This window comes from Ctenocephalides felis, unplaced genomic scaffold (assembly GCF_003426905.1).
Source record: "Ctenocephalides felis isolate EL2017-DRISC unplaced genomic scaffold, ASM342690v1 CF-g0.4_SCAFFOLD_01492, whole genome shotgun sequence".
NCBI lineage: Eukaryota > Metazoa > Arthropoda > Insecta > Siphonaptera > Pulicidae > Ctenocephalides > Ctenocephalides felis.
Window position 1 is genome coordinate 4,210,688 of NW_020537646.1, and position 8,136 is coordinate 4,218,823.

Below are 8,136 nucleotides of genomic sequence, written 5' to 3' on the forward strand. Positions count from 1 at the left end.
ATAGCTCATCAAATTAAATCAACTGGTACCTAATCCTTATCTGGATGGTGATAATTCTATCAAACTTTCAAATGAAACTATTAGGAGAAAGCCTTTACTCTATTTTTATGGTAATTTTATACTAATGTTATTGTTAGTGGTAAGCAAATAAAAACTATTATTTTATGATATAGTTTTTTAGTAAGGCGAAACATAAACATACGACCTTAAACGGAAAATATCCTATCGAGTTTTTATTCTACTTGTACTTTAAATAAGTTTCTTTACAATTTCTATTAAAGAACAATTTTATTCACAATCTGTTTTTGAAAACTTCATAAATGAACTTTGGCAGTTTTGAAAGAACTGTACAAAATAAACTATTATTAAGTCGTATGCACAATTCTTGTTAGTTCTGCTACCGTAAAACAACGCACGTTGGCGAAACAAAATGAAACAAAAATTTGAATTGCATTTACTTGCATCTGGAACATCATAAACAATATATTGAGGCAAAGAAAATAATTGCATACTACATGAATATCATTTTCTTTCCATTTTCTGAAATGAGCAGAGGTTTCAATTTTTGCATCTTTTGGTGTGTAGAATCTTCTACAAATTTTATATATTTATATATTTTATATTTTTATATATTTTATATATTTTATATATTTATATATATTGGTAATGTAAATAATTGTAAAATAAAACATATTATTAATATCATTATATTTTAAATAAAATTGTTTTAGTCCAATTTTAGATTAATATTCAATTTATAATATGATATTGACGCACTTCAGATTCAGAATTCTTAAATAACTTTCATACATTTCACCGGATCATGGTATAATAAATAAAAGCAATTTTTTATTTTGTATAATGCCCAAGTGAAATGTTTGGTTATATATTTAAATTCGTTTCTCAAATTTCCATGTTTTACCTCTGAAAAACTTAAATTAATATGTTTATTTTTAACTTCTTGAAGGAGAAGTAAGTTTTAGCAAAAAAATCATATTTTCTTATTCTGTTGTTTAAGTTTTCTCGATGTATTTAGTCATTCTGAATGCTTAGAAGTGTATATGTGTATGTGTGCCGATTTTTTACCTCTCATCGAAGTTTTCTCATAAATGGTTTGACAGATTTCAAAAATTTAATAGCTATTTGATGTAACGGCCAAGAAGATTGGCTCAGTCGTTTCTTCGTAATTACCAAAAAAGTGTTGACTTCGTCTGTTTTTTGATACTTTTCGTAACTGAATGTTGGGGATCGTTCAAGTATTACGTAAGCAGATTTATTACAATTATTTAACCCCCCCCATCCCGCTCGTCAGCAAAAAAAAGCAAAGCTCTTACCCTCTACCCCATGCTTACGTTTTTAAACCAAACATTTTTAACCAAAATAAGCAAATCAACAACCCCCCCCCGCCCCCCTATAGTGCTTACGTAATACTTGAACGGCCCCTTGAAAACTTTTTGACAATTTTGATAAAACATTGTATAAAAACAGAATTCGTAGTCTAAAATAGCACGTTAAAATATTATAGACCTAAGTGGTAGAATTATAAAAATTCATCTAAGTTTGAAATTTTGCTATGCGCTTGCAATTCTAATCAGAATCTATGCCTTTTGCGCATATGATGTTCTATGTTTCGAAAATAGCTACTGATCAGCGTTGTCGTCCACACTTAAATAACATAAATTTTTAGAACACGAAATGGATGAAATGAAATAAGTAAAATATCTGACATCAATTAGAAATTGCATTTATAATTTTTCAGTAAAAGCGAAAATTCTTGACAAACTTGAGAATTTTAATTTGATAAGTTGTAAATAACCTATACATTTCACCGGATCATGGTATAATAAATGAACGCCAAAAATTCTTATACAATAATGCTCAATTAAAATTTTTAGTTTTGAAATCAAACTCCTAACTCGAATTTACATTTTTTTTCTAAAAAACCTAAATAATAACAGTTGCACATTTTAGTTAAATCTGTATATCTTTTCTTATTGATCAAGTTTATGTATTCAAATTTTATGCAACTTGCCTTGAGGCAAAATACTACTTACAACTAGTTTACGATTGTTTTTATAACTGAATAGGTACAATAGCTTAATTATTATAAAGCAGTAAGACATTTACCTCTACGATCTTCACCGTAGCAGCGTTAGCTTCCGTCACTTCATGAACTTTCTTAGCCCCGACCCGGAGCCGTCTTCGTCCCAGTACAAGTACTCCCGTGAACGTAAGTCCCGCCAGCAAGTAAAGTTGCGTCAACCGGACAACTATCGCCTGCTGCGGTTCCGGTGCGGCGATCAGCCAGGCGCATCGTGCCGGCGTTGCAAACCGCCGCGGGAACCCTGGTGTCGCGATAACGCCGCGACTGGTGTTCAGCGGACCGCCGCAATCGCCCTCGATGTTCGACACGACCGCCGCGGCCGCGGAACGCATCTCGCATAGCACGAACAGCGCTAACACGTAGCCCGACGGTGTTGGGCGCATTGCTAGCGGTCGTGGGTTCGATTCCGATATGTTATCATCGTCTATTGGATTTGATGCGATTAATCGATGGAGCGTTTCATTGTTAATATTCACTTTAAATTCATAAACTGCTGCGCGATGGGAGTAGATCGATGGTGCGTTAAGTCATTGTAATTTATGTTTTACAACAAATTAGTAACATGCTCAAATTTTAATTGTTATTTACTACGAGCGAGAACACTAAGATGTATTTTCATTTCACGGAAACTTTCACAATTACACATTTAAATCTATGCGCGATCCGCTGTTGCAGTTTCACTCTGGAAAAGAAAAGCACATATTAAAAATATATTCTATTGAAGTATTATTTATAAGAAAGAAATATATAATCTAATGACCAATTTTGAAATAAACTACAAAAATGTAAAAAAAGGGTCTCTCTGTTAAGAGTTATTCATTTTCATTACGATTAATAATTAAATAACATTAATATATATTATAAACATGTACATTGAGTAATGCATACATAGACCTATATTAAGGGGGTATTCTAGTGTAGAGCGATGAATTTTAGATCATTTTAAAGTGTCATAAAAGAAAGTAATGAATGTTTTCACTATCCATTTTTTACCACTTATTATTAACATTATTAAAATACAAAACAAAAATTAAAAAATAAAAAAGTTTAAAATTGTAAAAACTGGCAGCTGGCAGGTTGTCTCAAAAAATTGGCGCCTCAGTCTTAAACATGATTTCAGCCCTCCTAGCCATCGAAAATGCAAAAAATAAAAAGATTATTAATCTACAATGATGTCGCAATCGCCCGAACTACCGATGAGTAAAAAAATATTTTTTTACAAATTGCCGACTGCTTTGAAAAAAAGTGTTTTTTACTGTTTTTTGAGTTTCTCGAATTTTTTAAAAATAGTAAAAATTGGAATTTTGGGATAATCCTAGTTCAAGGCTATAGACAGGTCTCTAAACAAGACTCTCTGATCATTTGTGATTAAAACTCGTGAAATCGTATCAACAGTACTGAAAAAGTTTGTTCTGGAAAAAAACGCATTTAAAGTTTTGCGTGAAGCCAAACCAGTATGAAGACCGAGTCAGTAAAATGCCTATATCTCCGAAAATAATTCATATTTTTAAAAACCGTCTCGTACCCATATTCTTAGATAGTTAAAAATATGAAATAAAAAAAAATTGATTTTTTTGAATTTCTACACTAGAATACTGCCTTAATACATAAAGCCTATAATGTATTATAAGGTCTATGTATACTAGAGGTGGTCGATTTATATGGGTCAAAAAAAGTTGCTTATGCTTATATGATTTTCGGATACTAAGGATCAAAATAATATACTTTGTGAAGAAACCATATATCTAAAATAAATTCTAAAAATAAGGGTTAATGTTTAAAAAAATTCCATTTTGACCCGTTAGAGTCCAATCGCGTCATCGCGTCCAATTGTATGAGCGACCCCCACTAACTTTAGAAGACCAATCCACCCATGCTCGAGGTTTACCTTCTAGGACACCCACTGAGAGATTTTCAAAATTCAAATTCAACCCTTATCTTTGGGTCATGCACCCGGCCTAATGTATACATATAATAATCGCGAGAAATGAAAACTAAGGAGCAAATTTTCAGACAAAATTAAATAAAAGAGTAATTTTAAATCGTACCGATATTCTTTCAGACGTTATGTTTTATATTATATTCATTATATTAATGTTTCAAATCAAGAGTTGTTCATAAGACTTCTTATCAAATAATTTATTTTTCTTCAACGTAATTCAGTAAGAACAACTATCTTCATCTAGTTGAAACAAGTACTTTTTCTCTAGAGCCAATTTATCACCTCGGTAACTATGATGTATGTTTTCAGTTACGATACGCCTTGTATATTCAGATAATGAAGAATACGAAAGTTCGGTTTAATAACATCGAGACGTCGACATCGCAGTCGAAAATGCTATTTTATGTTCTCTTATGCTGAGAAACACCCTTTACTTATTAATTTTATAGCTTGCTTTTAGTATAAGGTACTATTAATGGTACCACAAAGGTTTGCAAGCGGAGGGCATACAGAATTTCTCTTATGTGGATGATACAAGAAATTGTAGAATAAACGTGAAAATTGCCAGATTAAATCAAGAGACCAAATGACCATCAGATATATAAAAAATAATAAAGATTTTTCAGAAACTATAAAATTTAAGAGTTAGGTTGTATAATAAATTTTAAAAGAAATTGAATTTATTCTCTGAGTTTTATATATGAAAATAAGAAGAACATCACCTATTACAGAATAAAGAGTATTTTTTCAATTCAACTCAACTGAAACAATTTAACTCAATTAGGCAAAAAGTTATTTTGACAAATATGACATGACGACAAAAACTAATTTAAATCTCTTACATAAAGATGACACATATATATGACATAGTTATGCAAATCAAGCTCTTTGACAAGTGCATTTGGGTAAGCTGCCTGCTTGATACAAATCTCACAAAGTGTGGTTCGTAGCCCGTGTAAAATATGTAAATTTGATATATTATGCAAACTTGGAACGGTAATGCATATATATATATATATATATATATATATATATATATATATATATATAAAGTACATGTTTATATAATGGATTTGATCATAAGAGAAGATATTATTCAGCGAAACTGTTTTGCGGCTGTATTAATAATAAATCAGAAACATTACATTATATTTTACTGAGGTAATATTAATTTTAAATATCAAAGTTCAAATGGTAATTCCGGTGATGTATTCATTTCATTATACTTGTTTTATTACGAATGTCTGAAACATTTATAAAATATAATTGAATTTAAATGCTTGAAATTATTTTACAATTCTGTTTTCAAATTATGTTCAACATGTAAACTCCTTGATAATATCGGAAAAAATTACATGAGCTATGGTAACAAGTTAATACAAGAAACATCACCTATATAGGATATAGTTCTATGTAGACACTATATAGGTCTGTATTCGATGGTTTAGTTAAAAATTTATCAAAGAAAAATAATTACAGATTTTTTTTTGCCAAAATTCCTAGAAAATTACTATTTGTTATGGATATATGTATGACATGATTCTATATTGAAACATTTTTTTCTTGACGAGCCGAATAATTTAGGTCAATTTGTCAGGCAACTATGTCTGACACGGCTCATGTAGAACTTTTCATCGTCAGACACATATGCCTGACATGACGACTAACGTTTTATTTTTTTCTAATATTCCGTAATATACCCTGACGCAGCAAGAAACAAAAGCTCCATTTTATTATGATGCTATACTTAAAAATAAAAAAATACTTAAGAATGTAAAAAAATTATACCAGTCATAACTATTCATATTTTATTACCATGCGATTGTGGCCATAAAGTTACTAAAACCACCATTTATTACCGAGTTGAATTAATCCAAGATTAATACTAAAATTATATTATCTATTTTTTAACCTACCTTATTGTTCTACGCAAGCATATCGTAAAAATATTCATATGAAATAATAAAAATTTTATAGTAAAAATCTGAGATTTAATAATATTCAGTATCGTTTCACTCGCTTTCGGAGGCAATAAAATCCGTTTTTGTATTTATTTCAAGTGTTATCTGCCACAAAACGATTCGACTATTGTGGGAATGGTTATGGAGAGAAATATTTTTGGTATTATGAAAATGAAGTCTGAATATATCATAGCATTTGTGTTTAATAGAAGTGATTTATGGATATACAATATTTGTCATTAGCAAATTGTATGGTCTGCTCACAATTGAAGGCATTGTTTAAGAAAAAAATAAAATAATAAACTAAAAGTTATATAATAAAATTATGTAGTTAGTCACATGATTAACCGATTGTAAATGGAAGACGTAATGCAAAGTCTGCCTTATAGGCCAAGTAATAGGTTTCACAAATGCTGATCCAGAAAATATTAGCTGGTTGGAAAAAAGCTTCTAAGATATGATTTCAGCATATCAAAATTATGTAGCTTCTGTTGATGCTATTATTCCCAAATTTAGATTTTATAAAAAACGTACACTCCTTTTAAAAGGAATGCCATAAAATGAAATCTGCAAAGAAAAGCCAAACCTAAAAGGTCGTGTCCACAATCGTCCGTTCCTGGCACGTGCTTAGATTATTTCTCTTGCGGGAAAACGACAGCTGCGAGTGCATTACCGAAATGCTAACCGGTTTAAGGTTTAAGGTTTAGGTAATTGAGAGTACGTGTAAAACGCCCGACTGAGTAAGAAGCGTTGTTATTTCAAATGAACCGATTTTCTTGAAAAGACTCTGCCCGAGTAAATAATGCTGCTTCAAATTGGAGTTTTATGTTTCACGGTAAGAAAAAAAAAGAGTAAAAAGCGGTTGCAAGTTATGGTAATAATGGATACATAAAAAACAGAAACAGAATATATAATGGTATTTAACAAAGTTATTATTTGAATGGTTAATCGGTGTATACGAATATTGATAGAATTTGACCTTTGACTTCTTTACTTTCATATATTGCCAGAGGCAAAAAAATCTATTCCCTCTGGGTTTTCTTAGATCGCTTTCGCCCTAGTCCTGTCTAAACTACCTGCGATCAAATTTATTGCCACCGCAACATTACTTTGTTTGTTTTTTGTATCATTTCTTTGCTCCCAGAACAAATAATTGCAAAACTTTTTAAATTCGGCCTAACGTGCGGAGGTAATGTGCTCCATAAATCTTTTTCAATCGAATGTGAGAGCAGACGGTGGAGAGAAAAGCTAATTTCATATTAATTCAATTTAAATGTTGTGAACTTGTGGGAAAAATCAGTTTCTTCATATCATATTTTGATAAAGATTATTTAAAAACTAACTTTATTTTGAAATTTAATCATATTGCTTCAGTTTTATTTAATAAAAGTGTCTTGATATCGCCGTTTTCAAAAGCGGGAATTCTTGACGTTCAATTGTCCAGGATTATTTTACGATTGCTGTGAGAATTGTAATACGAACTTTGGGCAAATCTTTTGGTGATCCTTTATGGATCTTCTTTATATAGGCAATGGGTTTGCCTAATAACAAAGCGAATCTCTGTAATGAGCTCGGATGAGTTTGGCTCACTCCACACGAAACGGAGTTTAATGCAATCTCATCTTGTCGGCGATTGCCAAAACAAAACACTCGTGTGTTCTGAAAATTGCCTTGTAAATGGGCGAACACGAATGTCTAACACTTTGTTTCAATGAGAAATTTGTTCGCTTTATTTTTACAAAGCTATTTTTACTCTGTAAGAAAAAGACGGAGACGATGCGGTTGCGAATCAATAATGTTTTATATGTTTTGGACGCGTTTCAAATGATCAATTTAGTGCATATAAATAGTTGATGTTATATGTGAAAACAAAAAAGTCAGTTTTTAATGATTTTTTTGTTTGTGGCACAATGCGAAACGATATATGTAAATAATCGATTTTTTTTCCTTTAAATTATTTATAATATGTCTGTTTACCTGTAGGACGATTACCGACGATTAAAGTAGAACGATTACCGATCAACTACTTTTTTTACTGTTCTACCTGTTTATCCATTTACCTATTTCCCTCCTACCTGTTTTTCTGTATGTCTGTCTACCTATATATCAATGATTCTATTTGTATATGA